The sequence below is a fragment of the Bufo gargarizans genome, chromosome 1 (assembly GCF_014858855.1).
Source record: "Bufo gargarizans isolate SCDJY-AF-19 chromosome 1, ASM1485885v1, whole genome shotgun sequence".
Classification (NCBI taxonomy): domain Eukaryota; kingdom Metazoa; phylum Chordata; class Amphibia; order Anura; family Bufonidae; genus Bufo; species Bufo gargarizans.
Genome location: NC_058080.1, coordinates 93491891 through 93515415, shown reverse-complemented (window position 1 = coordinate 93515415; position 23525 = coordinate 93491891).

The following is a 23525-nucleotide window of genomic DNA, read 5'->3' as shown; positions in this document are numbered from 1 at the left end:
ATATATTAAAAATCTCCACAAAATAGGCTTGATAGGGTGATTAGGGATGTCACAGACTCATGATGCTGATCCCTAAAAGCACTCCTACCACTGAAACCCCTAGTTCAGTTGAGCAATACATTTCTGTAGTCACATATGCAGACATATCTTTGGAGCCGAAGTGGTTCATTCCTGTGTAGTAAGCTACCAGTCTGGGACTATTCCATCCTTACAGTGTAACCTGACACTATGTGTTGTGCATATTCTCCTACAACAAGGGGACTTGACACACTATATCTTGTTTGATCAGGCACACTGATACTGGATGTCGATTATCCCCTATTGCTAGTAGATTAATCACAACAACACAGTATACTCCTTTGAACTAGGAGTTTCAGTGGTAGGAGTGCTTTTAGGGATCAGCATCATGAGTCTGTGATCTCATCTTGAGAGTTGAAAGCAACAGATTCCAAATGCAAATAGCACACTTGAAAGGAACTCTGGACCTTTTATCTGCTCATTGTAATTGGGATAATAAAGGAATAACACACACCTGGACATTGAACAGCTGAGAAGCCAATTGTCCCAATACTTTCGGTCCCTTAACAAGTGGGAGGCACATATGCAATCTATTGTAATTCCATCACTGTTCACCTGATTTGGATGTAAATACTCTCAAATTAAAGCCAACAGTCTGCATTTCAAGCACATCTTATATATGTTTTATTTATCTGTCTTTGTTTTCACACTGCCTTTTCTGTATTAGAAGCAATGTCGGGCGATTTGCGTTTCACAGTTGAAACGCATTTCTGGTTTCTGGATTCACACGACTGGAAGTTATCGCATCATCGCATAAAAGCGTTCCCTGCAGGAATACAGGTCAAGCAGGTTAACCCTGCTTGTACATAGGTTTTTTGTTCTCTTAACTAGTATTTTGACCATGATTTGAATTAGTTTTAATATGCAATCCACAGGTTGAGCATACTTCCGATTCTGGGGTCACGTGACCGTAAGTAGACGCTCCACCACGAGGGAAGGCCCCGCCGCCAAAAATTCTTGTAAGTGAATTGTTGTATGATATATTATGCTCCTGAGGAAGGGGTCTATGAATACCCCGAAACGCGCCAAGGTTCTCTTTGAATAAAAAGGACCTTGTTTCTATGCTGAAGTCCACCGGGTCAGCTATTGGAGTGACAACAAGGGAATAACCACTCTACTGGCGATCTCAGCGAGGGAGGGCTGGCGACAAGTGTCTTGTGCTTATCTTGCGCCACCCTCACTGGTGAAGTGAGTAAGACAAAAATACTGTGTGAACATCACATTGAAATTGATATAGGGCAGGCATGCTCAACCTACGGCCCTCCAGCTGTTGTAAAACTACAACTCCCACAATGCTGTTCAGGCATGCTGGGAGTTGTAGTTTTGCAACAGCTGGAGGCCCGCAGGTTGAGCATGCCTGATATAGGGGATCCTATAATCCAAAATCACAGAAATATAGTGGCAAATATGGGGGAACTGCTCAAACCCCAAACACTGTAGCATGTTTCTCTTCGGGGGAGCAGTCCCACCGCATGTGGACCGCAGCAAACGACCATCCACAACAAAAAATGCGTACAATGGAGGATGCCGGCGCGGTCCACATGCACCACAAAGGCATCCTACACAAAACGGAGCATTGCGCGGATGAAAATATAATTATATAAATCACTGAAAAAATGCACCAAACAGATATGCCACTGACTATACTAGCTATTATAGATATTTTAAACTGAGACTTTTGCCAATATATGTTTGGGGTTTGAGCAGTTCCCCCAAAATTTGCCACTATATTTCTGTGATTTTGTTTTATATGTATTGAATGTGCCTTTACCTGGCATTTAAACTTTCTTTTGCACCTGGTAGCCTCCATCACACGGTCTTATATGGGTGTGGCTTACAGTCTTGCTTTATTCACATTGCATTAGTTGTCCTGCTATGCGGTTGTGTGGAAGCTTGGTTGTGAGCTGGATTTCATCACCTTTAGACCGTGTTCACACCATAGTTAGCGTAGTGGTAGGACCCTTGCCATGCTGAGAGACCGTGACGTGGTGCATGATGGGCTCCAATGTGTTGCTGACAGGAATATATTGGCAAAAGTCTCAGCTTTTAATATCTGCATGTATGACTAGCTAGCATAGTCAGTGGCATATCTGTTTGGTACATTTTTTCTGTGATTGATCCTATAATCCACTTCCACTGGATAACAGTTTCTCCACTTCACTTTGCATTATAAACTATCACCTATACTCGAGGTTTGCCCAGTTCTGTTGTGATAAAAATTCCATCCACCCCTGGGCACTTGGTTACCTCTGTCCAAACTCCCTAGGGGTTCTCTCTAACCTTACTTGACACACCTAAAAGGTAAAATATGATCCCTAAAATAATTATTTTCTTTTTCTAGTTTCTTGGCGCTCCACTCCTCTTCATTTTTCCTTTTCTCTCAGCATTTTGGAAGGTTAGCGAGGGTCCAACAAAGTGGAAAGCCAGAAGTCATCCCTATGCCTAATGGTGACAATTCGGCTGTCACTACGCAAGCAAGTGAGCATGCATCCAGCCATTTGTGCAAGTGACTCGGAGGGACTCCCTGCCTCCATCTCCACTGCCTACTGCCACGGTGTGACTGGGTTCTCTGCCTCATCTTCCTCATCGCCCTCTAGCTCCTCTGCCTGCTCCTGTTTCTCCTCTCCTGTCACCTGAGTAGAAAAGCCACCCATTTTGCTATGCATTCCTTGTGCTCCAATGTCCTCCTCCTCCTCCTTCAGTTCAGCCCCCACAGCGCTCATGAGGCCGTGAGATCTAGGCGCCTTGTCTCCAGTCCCCCGACCAACCAGATTTACCAGCATCTTTACCAGGATATGAATCAGTGGAATTACGTTGATTATCCAGCAGTCCTGCCGACTGACAAATAACATGGCCTCCTCAAAGGGCCTGCGCAAGCGGCAGGTGTTACGCAGGAGCTGCCACTGGCTGACATCAAAGTTACATAGGAGAGTACGCCTGTCTGCTTGGATCATCAAGAAATCGTTTAGGGCCTTTCTCTGTTCATATAGTCGGTCCAACATATAGAGGGTGGAATTCCAACGGGTGGAAACATCGTATATAAGCATATGTTGGGGGGATGCTGTTCTGCTGCTGCAGCTCAAGGAGGGTGTGCTTTGTGGTGTACGAGTGGTTGAAGTGTATGCAAAGTTTCCTGGCCATTTTTAGGATGTCTTGCAGATGGGTAGAAGACTTCAGGAACTGCTTGACAACCAGATTGAACACGTGTTCCTTTCAGGGCGCATGGCTCAGCCAAACTTGACGAAGTGCTGACACCATGTTCTTCCCGTTGTCGATCACCATGATTTCGATTTTGACTTGTCGCAAAGAAAGCCAGGATTCGATTTATTGATGAAGGACACGCAGCAGTTCCTCCCCTGTGTTACTCCGCTCGCTCAGGCAAAGGTGTTGCACGAGGTGCAGAACAGCATGACACCGCGTTGCCCTGCACATGTGGTTACCTGGAGGGGCACTGTGAATTGTCCCTGCAGTGGAGGCTGAGGATACGGTGGAGTATGAAGAGGCAGAGGCGGACATTGTCGCAGGACCATTGTCGCGTAACAAGGTGGAGGCGGAAGCGGCATCACCTGGAGCCGCATTCACCCAGTGGGCTGTCAAGGACATATATTGTCCCTTACCGTAGTTACAGCTCTACACGTCGGTGCTGCTGTGGACTTTGGCAGACACCGACAGGCTCAAGGACTGGCCCACCTTCTGTTCTACATATGTGTGCAGTGCCTTTTTGGCATATAAATGACGGCTTGGGACTCTCCACCTCGGCTCGGCACAAGCCATCAGTTCTCTGAAAGGTGCAGCGTCCACCACTTGGAAAGTGAGGGACTGCAGCACCAGGAGGGACTGCAACACCAGCAACTTGGACAGGAGCAAGTTCAGCTTCTGCACTGTTGGATGAACACATGCATACTGTTGTCTTTTGGCAATAGCTTTGGTGATCGATTGCTGATGAAATGACTGACGAAGAGTAGGAGGGCGAGGAGCAGGAGCATAAGGGCCAGCAGATGATGGAAATGACAGACAGCTCCCTCCGGCTGAGGTGGTAGAGCCTTGACTGCCTGAAATTGGCTGCATGCCACTGGGTGATGCAGCGGTTGCTGCGGCAGGGTGGACCACCACATTGGAGCCACAGTTCTCCAAGGCCACTTTATGGTGATGCTGCATATGTTTTTTTTTGTAAATCTCTTTTTATTATTTCAGATTTTTAAGAACATAAAAGTATATTTCCACATTGTAATACAGAATGCACTATAGTATACATCCATGTTCATGTACATTTTCAATGCGTACGAGAAACAATTACGGGAAGATAGGTAGGGGAATAAGGAAAAAACATAAAGTCAAAAATAGGGAACAAAATAATATAAAGGTAAACTAACAAATAGGCTCTCTGTTTACAATCAGCTAATACTCTATTATCTGTTGAGTCACGGATAACGTATAAAGTTGCTAAACACTCACTATATTGCCACTACATAATGAGTTAGGCTAGTTCATGGCAGGGCACGACACAAAAAATATACACAATGAGAACTTAAAATCATTCCAGATACAGATATTCCTACTAGGGTATTACCCCCAGCCCGTCAAGGGCTTCCGCATCCCTAGCTTCCTGAGACTGTTTCCAGGGAAACCAAGTCTTTAAATATCTAGACCTATTACCCTGAATCCATCCTACTGTCTCCTCCATTCTATGTAGTTGATGCATCTTGTTTAGCCACATCTTCAAATCTGGTGGGGAAGAGTCTCTCCACTTCGTGGGGATAAGTAACTTAGCTGTGGCAATCATATGCGTAACTAAATCCGCTTTTGATGGTTTAAAGTTGGGGATAGGGATCCACAAAAGCACCAGCTCAGGGGTTAACTTTATATCTGTTGCACATATAGAATTTATGCTCTGTTCGACTTCCTTCCAAAATTGTTGGACTCTGGGACATGACCACCAAATATGTATCATAGATCCTACCCCCGATTGACATCTCCAACACTGATCTGTGGGTGAGAGGCCTATAGAGTGTAGATATTCAGGTGTTCTGTACCACCTGGTAATGGTTTTATATGAGTTTTCCTGATAACGAACACACGATGAAAAACCTTGTGCATGGGATAAAATATATTTGGAATCCGCATCTGAGAGGATCTTGCCCAGGTCTCTCTCCCATTGGTGTAAATAATATGGCTTGGGGGTGCTAATATCGGATAAAAGGTTATTATATGTCACCGAAAGTGATTTTTTTAAGATACTGGGTAGAGCCGTGAAATTTTCAAGCCATGTGGGCTCCAAAAATGTGTGACCCGATCCTTTCATATATTTTTTGCATATGTTTTTGAAATCCCAACTATGTATTAGGGCTGGAGACCCTTTGTCCAATTTGTGATATGCTTCTTCCAATGACAAAAAGCGATTTTTGTCTATAACTTCTCCTATCCTCACATCTCCCCATGAATGCCACCAGCTCTTGTCATCTCCTCTCATTCTATCTACCAGATAAGGAAGGACATCCAGTGGGGCTATTTTGGAGATCAACTTTCCCTTCACCAAAGCCATCTTAGAATTACGGTAACATATCAGCATACTCTTCGTCAGTGTGCACATGTCTCGACAGAGAGAGAGAGGGGTCTCTGGAAGCCACATCAGGGCATGTTTATGTGTACCTAAAAGAGTCCTCTCAATGTCTAGGAAGGGAGTTTGTAGGTTTTCATTCGCTAGAAGTGCCCATCTAGCTAATTGAATGGCCTTATTATAAAGAGACATATCTGGTAATGATATGCCACCTTTGTGCTTCTTCTGTGAGAGAAGCGAGTAAGCCAATCTAGGCCGTCTCGAATTCCACAAAAGTGAAGTAAATGTTCGTCTAATATTTGTTAGAAAGGAGGAAGGTATATGTAACGGAAGGGCTTGGAACACATACAAAAATTGGGGTAGGACAAACGTGGCCAGCAAGTTCTTCCTACCAAACCAAGACATGTACGGCACCTTTAATGAAGAGATGAAGGATTTGGCTTTTGTAAGTAGCGGGGTATAATTTAATTTGAACAACAGACTCAAATCTGTCGGGATATTAACCCCCAAAAATTTGATTGCTGTTGTTGGCCATTTGAATGAAGATGTGCGTCGAAGGGTACCCAGGATCTTGTTTGGGACATTAACTTGTAGGGCTTCCGATTTGGAAAAGTTAATTTTAAAATTAGAGACTAAACTATATTGGTCAAAAAGGGACATGACTGTGGGTAGGGCCTCTTCAGGGTTGGAAATGACAATCAACAGGTCATCTGCAAAGGCTGCAGTTCTGTGCTGGTACTGACCCAGAGAAATACCCTGAATTTTGACAGACTGTCGTATCTTAAGGAGAAACATCTCCAAACATAAAATAAAGAGGGTGGGCGAGAGGGGGCAACCCTGCCTAGTACCATTCCTGATGGGGAAGGCATCCGACAGGGCACCATTTACCAAAACCTGAGCCATAGGACAGGAATATAATGAGAAAATAGCTGAGATAAAGGTAGGCGGGAAACCAAATTTCAATAAAGATGCTCCCATGAAATCCCAGCTAACCCTGTCGAATGCCTCCGCATCAGTTCCCAGCAGCAGCAAGGGTGTCTTCTTAACATGGGCGTTATGGATCAAGTGAATCACTCTCCAGATATTGTGCTTTCCCTCCCTCCCAGGCACAAACCCTACCTGTTCAGGATCTATGAGCCTACTTAACATGGGGGAAATTCTAGACGCTAACAACTTGGACCACCATTTCAAGTCGCAGTTGAGAAGGGATATAGGCCTGTAACTCCCACAGTCCTCCGGGTCCTTCCCTTCTTTATGTAGGATGGTGATATGCGCCCTCAAGGCCTGGGGAGCTAGAGACATCCCTCCCAGCAACGAGTTGCAAAGATCAGTAAAATGAGGGAGCAAAATCCTTTTAAATTTTTTAAAATAAATGATAGGGAGCCCATCAGGACCAGGGCTCTTCCCTATGGGGATAGAATTGAGGACTTTCTCTACTTCCATTGTGGAGAAGGGTCTGAGGAGACTTTCATTTTCCTCTTCTGATAGCGAGGGTGCCCTAATTGAGGCAAGAAATTCCTCAATCAGAGACGCCCTTGTTTTGTCTCCCTCCCCTGAAGGTATCTCTGGCTCTGGCAGGTTGTAAAGTTTAGAGTAAAATGACTGAAAGGCTTTAGCTATGAGAGGGGTCGAGGTCGTTCTCAGTGTTGGGCTAGTCTTTATTGATGAAACAAAGGTCTTTTCCCTTCTTTTTTGATTAAATAAGACATCATCTTATTTCCCTTGTCCCCATGTTCATATATTCTACTTTTCAGATTCATCAGTGATTTGGCACTCTTAATATTAAGAAGATCTTTGACTTTACGTCTCAATGTAACCAAGGCCTCTTTATGTGAGTCAGAGTGTGTTAGTTTATGTAATTTCTCCTGTGTTTGAATCTGGGAAAGTAAGGACATCAATTCCTTTGTAGATTTCTTCTTAATATAGGAACCTAGTCCTATCAATTCCCCCCTTATATACGCCTTGTGAGCCTCCCATAACATTGGGGGAGAGATCTCCGGAGTAGCATTAGTTTTGAAGTAGTTATCTAGTTTATCTGCCAAAGTGTCCACATGAGATTTTGATTCTAAAAGTGTGGTGTTCAACCTCCATGACCAAGCTCTATGTGGGAGACATTGGAGAGAAAGCGCCATTGCTACAGGTGCATGGTCTGAGATCACTATATTCCCTATTTCCACACTTTTCACACACGTTAAATATGTATCAGGCAAGAAAAAATAATCTATCCTACTGTATGAATTATGAACATGTGAAAAATATGTGAAATCTTTTTCTAATGGATGAATGGTCCTCCACACGTCCAATAGACGCAGTTCTGCTAATGACATCATTAGATTCCCCATTTGTTTCCTGGTGATGTTATGAGACTTTGGTGTACTGATGTCCAGTGAAACATTAAAGTCCCCCCCCCACTACTAACATACCTTCTGAAAATTCCTTAAGTTTCTTTAGGGCCTTAGTCAACCAGGCAATTTGACCTGTATTAGGAGAGTACATGTTGGCTATTGTAACTTTAAAATTAAAGATGGTACCTTGAATAATAAGCATGCGTCCCCCTGGATCAATAAAGGATTTAACCAGTTTAAATGGAATAGAAGAACTTATGGCAATGGATACCCCTCTAGAAGCAGATGAGTGTGTTGCATGGAACCACTGTGAGTACTTTGTCGTGGGCAGTTTGGGAATATGATCATGACGAAAGTGGGTTTCTTGCCAAAGGACAATGTCTGCTTTTTTGTTTAAGAGCAGGTTAAATATCTGACGTCTATTTTGAGGGATGTTAAGTCCGTTCACATTGTGTGACAATATATTTAAGTTAGCCATACCTTATCAGAAGTGTGAGTATTGAGCTATCAAGAGCCTTAAACGGGTAAAGAACTGGGAAAAAACGTATTGTACAGTGAATCATAATTGTGAACAAACAATTGTCAGCTGACTTTGAACTGAGCAGTAAAGGGGTTGACGGCGTTCCACCCGGCCCCAACCCGCCATCCCCACCAAGCGGGTAGGAAGGGCAGGCCAGGCCCGGCGCAACACCCCAACTCTGCCTGGGAGGTAGGAAAGCCTTTGACATCAAGACTAACTGCTCTATCATAATCAAAATGATTAACACCTTATTGTGTAACGGGTGAAAAACCTATAACGTTGTCTAAGCAACATATTACGCCATTATATTATCCTTAGGTGGTGAAAGGCATTAATAGCTGCACTATAATTTTTCACTCAGAGGAAGCACTAAGTATTTCTCTGCTGTGTATAGATAACAACCTATCAGTAATACAACATAAACTCCTGCCCTCTGGTGCTAGTAATACGTATCATCTAACCGCATCAAACTTACAAACACCTTCTATGATGGAGTTAGAGTGCTCCTATAAAGGATTGCTATAAAGAAAGGAGCAAAAAAGAAGATACGCAGTTCCTATGAACTTTCATGTTGTCTTCCTGGTCTTTGGTGATTTCGGCTTTTTTACCACCTGCCATGTAGGAATCTCTGGCAGGTCAGGCAAGCCCAGATCTTCTGGAACTGGCATCCACGGTTGGACTTCCACAGGAGCTATACCTAGCTTATCCCAAGCATCGGTTAAGTCTTGCGGTGTTCTGATGATGATCTGTCGGCCCTCTTTAAAGGTCACAAGGCCAAATGGAAATAGCCATCTCACTGGCAACTTGTGGGTTCTAAGAGCTTCTGTAACCGGCTTCAGCGCTCTGCGTTTAGCCAAGGTACTAGATGCTAAGTCCTGAAAAAATTGGATGCGCGCTCCATTGTATGAAATATTCTTAGCTTCTCTTGCAGCTTTCAATATGGAGGCAGTGTCCAGAAAGTTTAGTAATCCGCATATAATATCTCTGGGTGGACCGTTCTCCTGTGGCTTAGGCCTTAGGGCTCTGTGGGCCCTCTCGATTATTATCTGCGCAGCCCTGTCTTCCCCAACAAGTGAGGCAAATATAGCGGTAACCGCTGCTGTAATTTCTCCAGGAGGGACATCCTCCGGTACTCCTCTTATGCGGACATTTTTTCTCCTACTTCTATTTTCCTGGTCTTCCAGGTGTAGGATCGTAGAGGTAAGTAACTCATTATGGCCCTGCATGGCCTTTTTAACAGCCTCTCCATGTTGAATTATGGCCGCCTGCGTCTCCTCCAGGGATACCACACGTCCCCCAATCTGCTTAACGTCTGTCTTGATATCAGAGATGTCTCTGTGCAGGGGCTGTAGCGCCTTGTAAAGCGTCTTCTTAAAGAAGGCTCTGGACAGGGGTAGATCTGCAGGCTCTGTACCTTCTGACATGGCGCAGGAACTTTCCCCATCGGAGTCCTCTGGTGGCGCGGCGGCTCTGGCTCCTTCCGGCGCCATCTTGGATCTGTGGGCTGGCGAGAAACTTCGTTTTTTGAGAAAGCGATCCATTTCAGACTGCGTCTGGCACGATTTCTGAGTGCCCTGTACGGTATCGCTCCTTTCTTTATTAGTTTTCACCATCTTAGGTGCTTCTGTCACCCGCTAAACCGAAGCTGCAGCAGCGTCTGTGTGGAGCTCTGAGATCAAGCTTCCATCCCGGCTCGCGGCTAGCTCCGCCCCCCGTGATGCTGCATATGTTGATGCAGGGCCTTGGTGCCAACATTGACACCCTGGACACGCTTCACCTTCTGCCCACAGATTCTACATAAGGCCATGTTCACCTCCTCGGGTGGCTTAACAAAAAACTGCCACACCGCTGAGTAGGTGATTTTATCCCAACCCTCAGTACTGACTGACTGCTACCGCCGCTGCCTCCGTGAACCCATGCACAGCTACTTCCCAGGCAGGTAGGCTACTGCAAAGCAGATGGTCTACCTCGGGCATGTTTGGCTCCCAATCTCCCACTGCTGCCACCCTGCTGACTCATAGCCATGCTGGCAACTTGCTGGCTCCTGTGCTGCCTCACGGGCAAGCTGCCACCCTCTTCTCCCGATGATGATGAAGCCCCTTCGTCACCCGGCTCCTAAGTGTGATCAGCGAAATCATCATCAAGTACTGCCTGCATGTCACTGATGTCCTCCTCAACCATCTCTGGGTCAGAAGCCTGATCGCTCGCAACACCAGCTACCATACCATTCTCCTCATCACTACTTGCCCGCCTAGTGAAGGATGTGGCGGATGTCTCCTCCACACCTTGGCTTGCCAGTAGCTGCTGACTGTCTTCTAGTAGCTTGTCCTCACTGCATAGTGGAGCTGTGCCCACAGAATGCAATACATCTCTGGCTGAGGGAACAGAAAAGGACAGAGGCAGGTTGAGGACAGGTGAGGGCACAAGGCCTTCTCATGGTCTATGCCAACTAAGGGTTATGTCTGACAAACCCACTGACTCTTGGCTGGGGTGTCTGATGTCACTTGCAACAAAGTCGAAGATCGAGTCAACCATTCAAAAATAGCTGGGTTGCTGGTCAAAACACGGCCGCTAGCTGACAGTCTTTCGAAGTGACCCCTGCTGCCACAGCCCCTTACTCTGCTGTGACCTCTGCCTGCGCCAGAAACATTTAGGCCTGCGCCACTCCCCTGTGCAGGGCCTGGCACGTCTCTGTGTGACATACTGTTAGAGTAAATAAATAAAAAGGAAATTTTTTTAAAAATCTGTAATTTTCTCACTTCGCCACACAACAGCTAATAAGCCCTTTTGTTAACACTAACACACACAAAAAAGTGCTTTAGAACATATAACTGCACCGCTGAACGGCAAATATATGTTTCTTTTGCCACTAATACATGGCACAAAAGGCTTTAGAACATATAACGACACCGCTGAATGGCAAATATATTTTATTTTTCCACTCCTACACGCCACAAAAGGCTTTAGAACATATACAGTGGCGGAAATAATTATTTGACCCCTCACTGATTTTGTAAGTTTGTCCAATGACAAAGAAATGAAAAGTCTCAGAACAGTATCATTTCAATGGTAGGTTTATTGTAACAGTGGCAGATAGCACATCAAAAGGAAAATCGAAAAAATAACTTTAAATAAAAGATAGCAACTGATTTGCATTTCATTGAGTGAAATAAGTATTTGAACCCCTACCAACCATTAAGAGTTCTGGCTCCCACAGAGTGGTTAGACACTTCTACTCAATTAGTCACCCTCATTAAGGACACCTGTCTTAACTAGTCACCTGTATAAAAGACACCTGTCCACAGAATCAATCAATCAAGCAGACTCCAAACTCTCCAACATGGGAAAGACCAAAGAGCTGTCCAAGGATGTCAGAGACAAAATTGTAGACCTGCACAAGGCTGGAATGGGCTACAAAACCATTAGCAAGAAGCTGGGAGAGAAGGTGACAACTGTTGGTGCGATTGTTCGAAAATGGAAGGAGCACAAAATGACCATCAATCGACCTCGCTCTGGGGCTCCACGCAAGATCTCACCTCGTGGGGTGTCAATGGTTCTGAGAAAGGTGAAAAAGCATCCTAGAACTACACGGGAGGAGTTAGTTAATGACCTCAAATTAGCAGGGACCACAGTCACCAAGAAAACCATTGGAAACACATTACACCGCAATGGATTAAAATCCTGCAGGGCTCGCAAGGTCCCCCTGCTCAGGAAGGCACATGTGCAGGCCCGTCTGAAGTTTGCCAATGAACACCTGAATGATTCAGAGAGTGACTGGGAGAAGGTGCTGTGGTCTGATGAGACCAAAATAGAGCTCTTTGGCATTAACTCAACTCGCTGTGTTTGGAGGAAGAAAAATGCTGCCTATGACCCCCAAAACACCGTCCCCACCGTCAAGCATGGGGGTGGAAACATTTTGCTTTGGGGGTGTTTTTCTGCTAAGGGCACAGGACAACTTATTCGCATAAACGGGAAAATGGACGGAGCCATGTATCGTGAAATCCTGAGCGACAACCTCCTTCCCTCTGCCAGGAAACTGAAAATGGGTCGTGGATGGGTGTTCCAGCACGACAATGACCCAAAACATACAGCAAAGGCAACAAAGGAGTGGCTCAAGAAGAAGCACATTAAGGTCATGGAGTGGCCTAGTCAGTCTCCGGACCTTAATCCAATCGAAAACCTATGGAGGGAGCTCAAGCTCAGAGTTGCACAGAGACAGCCTCGAAACCTTAGGGATTTAGAGATGATCTGCAAAGAGGAGTGGACCAACATTCCTCCTAAAATGTGCGCAAACTTGGTCATCAATTACAAGAAACGTTTGACCTCTGTGCTTGCAAACAAGGGTTTTTCCACCAAGTATTAAGTCTTTTTTTGTTAGAGGGTTCAAATACTTATTTCACTCAATGAAATGCAAATCAGTTGCTATCTTTTATTTAAAGTTATTTTTTCGATTTTCCTTTTGATGTGCTATCTGCCACTGTTACAATAAACCTACCATTGAAATGATACTGTTCTGAGACTTTTCATTTCTTTGTCATTGGACAAACTTACAAAATCAGTGAGGGGTCAAATAATTATTTCCGCCACTGTAATTGCACCGCTGAACGGAAAATATATTTTTCTTTTGCCACTAATATGCAACAAAAGTGCTGTAATTTTAGCACTTCACCACACAATGGCTAATAAGCCCTTTTTCCCACTATTGCAAGCCAAAAAATGCTTTAGAACATGTAACTGCACCGCACAAGGGCAAATAAGACATATAAATATTTCCTTGTAATAAACCCTGTTAATAACTGTAACACCCCAATAACAAGAATGTTTTGCTGGAATTACAGAGCTGTATTATGGCAATTTGGGTCCTCAGTCAGTGCAGCAAGGTGTAATAGGATTGTTCCTATTATCCAGGCTGTAACCTCCCCTACTGAACCCTGTTCAACATGAATACTTTGGAATGATTCATCCCTATCCTTTCCCTCCATCTTAAATAATCTTTCCCTGTACTTCTAAATTGTTTTTTTTAGCACAATTTTTTAGCACATTTTTTCTAGCACTGTCCCTAGCGCCTGCTGACGTTTCTCCCTGCATTAAGTGCACAGGAAAATGGCGGAATCCAATATGGCTGACACTATTTTTAGGGCTGTGACATCACAGGGATGGCTGGCTGCTGATTGGCTGCATGCATGGCATTATGGGTGATTCCGCCTTCCCTTGAGTTTCTTGCTCCATGTCTTCACACGTGCAGCAGCCATTTTTGGGAAAAATGGATTCATTACCACAAAGCGTGAGGAAATTCAGATTTGGTGCGATTTCCATTTCGTCAGCTTTGATTCACTCATCTCTAGCGGCCAATGCTGGATTTCAGGATGGTCATAACCATGGAAATGAGCAGTGTATAATGTGATCAAAAAATGAATCAAGCCACCAAAGGAGACAACATGGACGATAACAATACATCACTAAGTGGCTTATATTAACTTACTCTACTTAATAAATGCTACAGTATTTGCTGACGTGAGACAACCCCTTTGCAGACTGATGATTAGGCAGATTATCAGGAACAAAGCAGATGTTCCCAATTATTGCCTAATCAGCAGAGATGAGGGCTTCAATTACATGCAGCAATCACCCCCTGTTTGGGAACAAGCAATCAATGCTGCAATCGCTTGTCCCCTAGAAATTCATTGTTCCTGCATAGCAGTTGATTGTTTAGATGGCACAACCTCTGAACAGGAGCAATGATTTTCGGTGCCGGCATGAAAGGAACCTGAAGGAAAGCAGTTATCTATTTCCAATAAATTTTGCACAGGCCAATTTTATATCAGTAGGAACCATATTTCAGTCTCTCCCTCGCAGGATGATTTAGGAAAAAGTCATACTCAACAGCTATTTTGTATATCAATGTTGTGAAATGTTTTGGGTTTTCACACTTGTCTAACACCTCAGCACCAGCCATATTCTCAGAATACTATATGCCGCTGCCATACAGATTGCTTAATGAATATTCCCTGTAGTTTACACTTTGCATTATTTACGACACACAAATCAAAAATATATTAAATCCATTCATTAAAAAAGATCCAGAAATCAAAACAATTTACATGAATTGCTTTAATTATATAGCGCATGAAAGAAAAAACTTGACATTTGAATGCCAACAAATACCTAAGAGAAGCATATTAGAAAAATCTGACTGTATAGCACGAGTCTACCATCAGAGTTAATCATCTGCAGGCATTTGTGTGCATGCTTGGGCAATCACTCATAAAGGAAATAAATTGAATATGCAGTGCCTTGCAAAAGTATTCACCCCCCTTGACTTTTTTCGTGTTTTGGTGCCTGTAATTAACATGGATTGTTTGAAGATTTACATCAGTTAATTTACAGAACATGCCAACAACTTTTGCGGCAATCACAGTTCCAAATCACTTTGGATAAGTCTCTATGAGCTTGCCACATAGGGATTTTTGCCCATCCCTCCTTGCAAAACTGCTCCAGCTCCTTCAAGCTGGATGGTTTGCGCTTGTGAACAGCAATCTTTAAGTCTGACCACAGATTTTCTATTGGATTTAGATCTGGGCTTTGACTAGGCCATTCCAACACATTTACGTGTTTCCCCTTAAACCACTCAAGTGTTGCTTTAGCAGTGTGTTTGGGGTCATTGTCCTGCTGGAAGGTGAACCTCTGTCCTAGCCTCAAATCACGCACAGAGTGGTACAGGTTTTGCTCAAGAAAATCCCTGAATTTAGCAGCATCCATCTTTCCCTCAATTCTGACCAGTTTCCCAGTCCTGGCTGAAAAACATCCCCACAGCATGATGCTGCCACCACCATGTTTCACTGTTGGGATGGTGTTTTTTGTTAATGTGATGTGTTGGGTTTCCACCAGACACAACATTTTCTTTGATGGCTAAAAAGTTCAATTTTAGTCTCATCAGACCTGAGCACCTTCCTCCATACATTTTTGGAGTCTCCCATATGCCTTTTCATAAACTTACAACGTGCTTTTTTGCTGAAAGTAATGGCTTTCTTCTGGCCACTCTGCCATAAAGCCCAACTCTATGGAGCGTACGGCTTATTGTCGTCCTATGTACAGATACTCCAGTCTCTGCTGTGGAACTCTGCAGCTCCTCCAGGGTTACCTTAGGTCTCGGTGCTGCCTCTCTGATTACTGCCCTCCTTGCCCGGTCCATGAGTTTTGGTGGGCGGCCGTCTCTTGGCAGGTTTGCTCTAGTGCCATATTCTTTCCATTTGGTTATTATAGATATGATGGTGCTCCTGGGGACCATCAAAGATTTAGGATTTTTTTTTAGAACCTAACCCTGACTTGTACTTCTCAAAAACATTGTCCCTTACTTGGAGTATTCCTTGGTCTTCATCATGGCAGTGTTTGATGCCTCTTGCTTAGGTGTTGCAGCCTTTGGGGCCTTTCAAAAAAGGTGTGCATATGTAATAGCAGATCATGTGACACTTAGATTGCACACAGGCCGACATCATTTCACTAATTATGTGACTTCTGAAGGTACTTGGTTGCACCAGAGCTTTTTATGGGCTTCCTAACAAAGGGGGTGAATACATACGCACATGCCAATTTTCTGTTTTCTATTTCTAAACAATTGTTTTATTTATATACTTTTCTCATTTCACTTCACCAACTTAGACTATTGTGTTCTGATCCATCACATAAAATTCAGATTAACAAAACATTGAACTGAAGGCTGTAATGTAACAAAACACAAAAAAAGTCAAGAGGGGTGAACACTTTTGCAAGGTACAGCAGCATACCACAAGAGACAAGTGAACTGACCTCTACTCACTTTGATATGCTAACCTTTGCAGTCTACACTTTTCTGATCATTTAATAATGTCGCTTGGGAAGACACAGCTAATGGTGCATCTTAAGTCATTTCCTGCCACATATCACATATTGATTGCTTTTCTAGAAAAACATGCAACAAACATATCTGAGCCGAGAAAACAAAATATTCTTCACCTTAAATATGCATCCAAGGTAAAAGACGTGACCTCAAGCTATCTCCGAGCTATAACTGAGATAAATTGTCCACTGTAAAGAATGTAATCTGACAGCCTAAGAAATTGTAAAGTTAAACCAGCAAAGATTATTGCGTAAATGTACCGTGAAAATCAGGACTTTGCAAAATGTTCTAGCTTCACAATGATCCGTACATGTTGATGTAATGTGCTGTTTAATGCAATTCAGATACAGGACTCCTAAGGTGAAAGTCTAATTTCTCTCTCTTTTGGCTGTTTGTGGACAATTGTAACTCATTATTTTATTTTTAGCTGAATGCTCTGGAGGCACTGGACTGCTACTTTGTTTGACAATGAATTATTGCTTTTTTAAGCAAGCCCTTATTACATAGACAAAATGTCACATTATACAGATCATTACATTTCAAGGTTACACTGGCCAAGGTATGTATATAGAAAAAATGAAAAAGAAATAATGTGTGGGAGCGAAAATATGCTTTACGTCGCTAGAAGTATATCGACACCCATTTAAAAATTGTTTTACCTCTCTAATAGGTCACTTTGGCAAAATTTTGGCTTCTGATTTGGAAATGTCTAGACACTACAACAATTTTGCTGTGCGACCGTTGTCCACCTAAAATTTCACAATTGTGTGGACTAGTGTTAAAGGGAACCTGTCACGTTGAACATGGTGATTGAGCTACAGGCAGCATGTTATAGAGCAGGAGGAGCTGAGCAGATTAATATATAGTTTTATGGGAAAAGATTGAGTATAACTTGTAGTTTATTTATTTATATTCATAATCATTCTGGGCTTTGCCGTCAAGGAGGCGGTCATAGAAAGAAGGCTGACAATCACTGATATGACAGTCTCCTTGACTTCAAAGTCCAGAATGAGTATGAATGTAAATGTATAAATCACAAGTTTTACTGAAACGTTTCCAATAAAACGATACAGTATATCAATCTGCTCAGCTCTTCCTGCTCTATAACATGCTGCCTATAGCTTACAATACTTTTTCATGGTGACAGGTTCTCTTTCAATTAAACCTCAACCACATAAAAAAAAAATAATAAAAAAAATAACATAATTTATTTTTTATTTTTATTTTTCTTATTACCCCAAATAAAACATTGAAAATATAATATAAATATAAATTGATCTGTGGTGCCAAAGTATATATCACATAAATAATAATATAAAGTAAACAATGTGCATCAACGGTCCACAGCCACATACTATAACAACATTAAATAGTAAGTGTGACCTCAAAGACTCGAAACAATGAACAATCCTATAAACACATACCCTAAGACATCATAGAAATATGGTATCACACCGCCAGGAAGAATGTCCACCTTGACCCGTGTTTCACCTTCTAGCTTCGTCTGGAGGTGTGACAAAAGCCAGCAGGTGAAACGTGAAAATAAAAACATGTGATTTGCCATTTTTCTAAAATAGTTGCATGCACCGCAAAAATTGTGCCAATAAAAACTACAGTTTGTTCTTTGGCCCTCATGCAGCTCTGTGGACAGAAATAGAAAAAAGTTATGACTGTCAGAAAATGGCAATGCAAAGAACATTTAGATAGTTTTTCAAAGTTTTAAAGTAAACAAAAAAACATTGCAAGTTTGGTAAAAACATAATAGTATTAAGCTGCAGAATAAGGATGTCATGTAATTTTTACACACGGTGAACACGCTAATATAAAAAAAAAAAAAAACCTTGTCGGAATAGTATTTTTGTTTTTTTCAATTTAACCCCACAAAGATTTTTTTTTCCAATTTTCCAATACAAGACATGGTAAATTAAATGATTCCATTAAAAAGTTGTAACAGGGAGCCGGCGACGTGCTCGCTCCCTGCGGCGCTGCCGGAATCCTATTCCTGAGGAGGAGCGAGGACGCTGTCGCGTCCTCACATCCATATTAACAAGGGGGCAGAGAGGACCCGGCCGTGCACGCCTTCTCAGCGTGGCATCCTTCATCCCCTAAACAACGAGCGGGGAGGAACTGAGAGCTGATGGCAATGAGTCTGCGTTCAGGTGTTTAGATCTGATGGACATGGGTCACGTCACGCTGGCTGCGTCACGTGACCCATCAATTAGACCTATTTAAAGAGGTAACCTGCTGGCCACAGGTTGCCTGTGATTGGTCTTATTACCTCACTAGCATTGACCTGGTGTATCCCTTGTACTGCCATGCTCTCTTGGCTCCTGACATTGGCTTGTATTGACTTTGATTTTGTATTAACCCTTTGTGCCTGTGTTACCTCCTGGCTCTTGACCTTGGCTACCAGTTGTTCCTGTTGTTGTACTTTCCCAGCCTGGGAAACTTTGCGCTTCTGTTTGTTCTGTCTTTGTCCTTTGTTTTTTTCCCTCGTTATTTCCTTCCTTTAGGCCCCTGCACATATGTAAGCTAGGGACTTCCACCCAGTTGTACCCCATCAGTTAGGACGGGGTACAAGAGGAGTGGGTGAAGTTTAAGGCTGCACTTATCCCTACCTTTTCATGACAGAATCACAGGCCTTACCTAAACCATGGACCCTATGCGAGTCCTTACGGATCAGGTACATAATCTTTCCCAAATGGTGTAGGAAATGGCAGAGAGGCTACAGCAGCAGGAGTTGCTTCAGACCCCACCTATAGCAGCCTCCTCCTTGCAGAATCTTGAACCTCATGTTAAGTTGCCGGATCGTTTTTCTGGGGATTATAATCAGTTTCTGACATTTAAGGAGAGCTGTAAGCTTTATTGTTGTCTACGCCCACACTCATCGGGTTCCGAACAACAAAGAGTAGGCATTATTATCTCTTTGTTGCAAGGAGACCTACAATAATGGGCTTACTCGCTTCCCACGGATTCCCCTTGCCTAGCTACTGTCAAAGCATTTTTTCAGGCCTTAAGTGTACTCTATGATGAACCCAATAGGTCGGCTGTGGCAGAGTCTCAATTAAAGTCTCTTAGCCAGGGAGACAGACCTATGGAGGAATACTGCACCAAATTTCAGAAATGATGCATTTCCTCTGGCTGGAATGATCCAGCGCTTAATTTCAGTTCAGGGTAGGGCTCTCTGAAGACTTGAAGGATATGTTGGTCAGTTATCCCGTCCCTGACACCTTAGAACAGACTATGACTTTAGCTGTTAGACTGAACTGACGAATAAGGCAAAGACAAAGAGAACAACTGACGTTTCCACAGTTGACAGCTAATCCTGGCTCCTTACCCTTGAGAGTCAAATAAGAGGATCGTCTCGGCATGACCATGAGGGATCAAAGACATCAGAGGGGTGCCTGCTTTTATTGCAGAGAATCGGATCACTGGTTAAGGCAATGTCCTAAAATCGCTCCCTCCAGGAGATCTCTGCGTCCTGACACCCAGAAGGATAAGGTACTCCCAAGATGGTTAAAGAAAAGTATTGTTACCTGTGGTTATTTCTTTTGGCACTTGTAAGGGTTCAGGGAAGGCATTTATTGATTCTGGGTCCGCCTCTAATTTTAATGACCACAATTTGGCCCTGTCCCTTGGTGTGCCCATTTTGTCTCTTGCTAACCCCATTCATATTATTGCTATTGACTCCACTCCCTTGGGGGGCGGAACAGTAGAGTATTGTACCCCTGAGGTGACCTTGACTGTGGGGGCCCTTCATACGGAGTGTTGTTCTTTTTTTATTTTAAATAATTTACCCGTGGAGATAGTTCTTGGCATGCCTTGGCTCTAGGTTCATAACCCAGTCATCAACTGGTCCACGGATAAATTAGAGAAATGTGGATTCAAATGTGATTCATGCTGTCTACCTATTATTCAGGCTGGAGTCACTACGGAGTCGAAAACTCTTTCCACGTACATCAATGACTTTGCTGATGTTTTTTCCATGTCCGATGCTTATTCCCTTCCCCCTAAGTACCCTAGGAAGTCTATGAAAGTTTACTTGAAGTAGAGCTTACAAAAAAGACATATTAGACCCTCTGTGTCTCCTATGGGGGCAGGGTTTTTCTTTGTTGGAAAAAAGGATGGTGGACTGAGACCATGTATTGATTATAGAAAGTTAAATAAGATTATTGTTAAGAACCAGTACTTGCCTCTACCTGTTTAATAAAGTTGTTGGAGCTCACTGGTTCACTAAACTTGATCTCAGGGGGGGAATAATCTTATTCGAATTAAGGAGGGGGATGAGTGGAAAATGGCCTTTAGTACCCCTGAGGGTCATTATGAATATTTGGTGATGCCATTTGGTTTAAGTAATGCTCCAGCGGTTTTCTAAAATTTTGTCAATGACAATATTTAGGCAATTTATTGGAAAATTTGGGATTGTTTTTTTAGATGATATTCAGATTTATTCATCTGACTGTGATTCTCATGTTATTCACACTAGACAGGTACTGGAGGTTCTTTGAGAGAGACGATTATTTGCAAAAGTTGAGAAGTGTATATTTGGAGCGCAGGAAATTTCATTTTTGGGATATATTCTCACACCCCAACCCTTTAAGATGGAATGGGTGAGACCCTCCTCTCTTAAAGCGTTACAACGCTTTCTGGGTTTTTCTAATTATTACCGGTGGATCAAGTCAATTGGTTGCCTGCGGCCATAGAAGCGTTTGAAACACTCAAGCGGTATTTTGTTAATGCCCCAGTGTTTGTTCAACCAAATCAAGAGAGGCCTTTTGTGGTTGAGTTTGATGCCTTCGAGGTTGGGGTAGGGGCAGTACTATCCCAAGGGTCATCAACTCTCACGAACCCGAGGCCTTGTGCTTTCTTTTCTCGTAAGTTCTCTTCTACTGAGAGAAATTAGGATATTGGGAGTTACTTGCTATTAAATGGGCCTTTGAGGAATGGAATCATTTTTTGGAGGGGGCTCAACATTGTGTGACGGTGCTTACTGATCATAAGAACTTAATGTTTTTGGAATCTGCTAAACATTTGAATCCCAGACAGGCTAGGTGGGCATTGTTCTTTACATGCTTTAACTTTTGCATTACTTTCAGGCCAGGAAGTAAAAATGTCAAAGTTGATGCCCTATCCCAGTGTTTTTGTGCCTTTCAGTCTCCTGATACTCCACCAGAACCTAATTTGCCGGTAGGTATCATTGTGGCTGCGGTCTCTTCCGTTTTTGACAACAGAGATTACTGTGGGACAACACTTGGCTCCGGTACAATCCCCTAAATATAAGTTGTTTGTCCCTGGTCATTTGCGTCTCCGACTATTAGGTGAGTCAAAATTCTGTTTTTAGTGGGCATCCTGGCATTAATGCTACCAAGGAACTAGTTTCCAGGTTTTACTGGTGGCCCACCTTGTCTAGAGATATCTAGTCATATGTGTCCTCTTGTGAGGTTTGTGCAAGGTCCAAGACTCCTAGGTTCCGTCTGGTCGGTGACTTACAACCACTGCCTATCCCTAGTAGACCTTGGTCCCAGAATTCCATGGATTTTATGACTGATCTAATGGTTTCAGAGGCTAAGTCGGTTGTGTGGGTAGTCGTTGACAGGTTTAGAAAAATGGTTCATTTAATTCCTCTGTCAAAATTGCTCAATGCTAAAACTTTAGCTTCCCTTTTCACGGACCAGGTAATACGTCTACCCAGAATTCTGGAGAATGTGGTTTCGGATAGAGGTGATGATATACCAGTTGCCCCCCAAAAAACTGATTAAGGGGTGCAATATATCTGCTTTCACAAAAAACTGATTGATGGGTGTGATACACCAGCTTCCACAAAATATAGATTGAGGCCTGCGATACACCAGTTTCCACCAAATATTGATCAAGGAGTTTTATATATCGGTGTTCAATTTGTCTCAAAATTTTGGAGGGCCTTTTGTCATAAATTTAATATTTCTCAGTCTTTTTCTTCGGCCTTTCATCCTGAAACCAATGGTCAAACTGAACATTTAAACCAGTAACTGGAACAGTATTTGAGGTGTTACGTCTCCGACAACCAACATCTTTGGGTGAAACATTTGTCCTTGGCTGAATTTGCCATTAATAATCAAGTGAACTCGTCTACTGGTATGTCTCCCTTCTTTTGTAATCTTGGATTTCATGCACGATTTAGCTAATTCTCGCCGTCTTCCTCTCAGATACCTGAAGCTGATTTGGTAGTTAAAGAACCTGAAAAAAGCCCAGGAGGTTCAAAAAGATTAATGCTGACAAAAGGCGCTCTAGAGGGGTAGATTTTGGGTTGGGAGACAGGGTGTGGTTATCCACCAAGAATTTGCTTCTTAAGATACCTTCGGGTAAATTTGCACCTCGAGTTATTGTCCCTTATGAGATTATTGGCATCATTAACCCTGTGTCTGTTAAGTTACTGTTAACTGACTCCTTTTGCATTCATAATGTTTTTCACAAAGCTCTACTCAAAAAGTATGTGTCGCCCGTGTCTCCTGCGCAGAAATCTCTGCTGTCAGTGGAGGTTGCCAGTCAACTAGAATACGAAATTTTTAGAATCCTTGATGTGAGGAAAGTTTGTAATTCTTTGCAATATCTAGTTAACTGTAAGGGTTTTGGTCCTAAAGAGAGGTCTTGGTTGCAAACCATGCATTCGCGGCGGGCCCCATTCACTTTAATGGCTGGCAAACCTGAAAAACCTTAAGGTCATATTTGCAGCCACCAAATACTTACTAGAAGTGCACAAATAGTGCCACAACATGGACAGTGACATACCAGAGGGGGATTCCCACACCAAAAATATTTATTTTAATCAGGGGCCATTTTTATGCATCTTAAAGTGAAACTCTGAAAAATGTGCCCTGCTGGAGCCTAGAAAATTTTTATTTTAGGAAACGGGAGTACGGGCCCCAAAAATTAGGCATTCACCTGACAGAAAAGTGATTATGTGGCTGGAGGTATATTAGACAGTCAGTGGATAACAATTTTACTGTAGGCCAGTGGAGTACAGGCCCCAAACATTAGGCATTCACCGAACAGAAAAAAACAAGTGATTATGTGGCAAGAGGTATATTAGGCAGTCAGTGGATAACATTTTTCCTCTTGGCCAGTGGAGTACAGGCCCCAAACATTAGGCATTCACCTGACAGAAAAGAA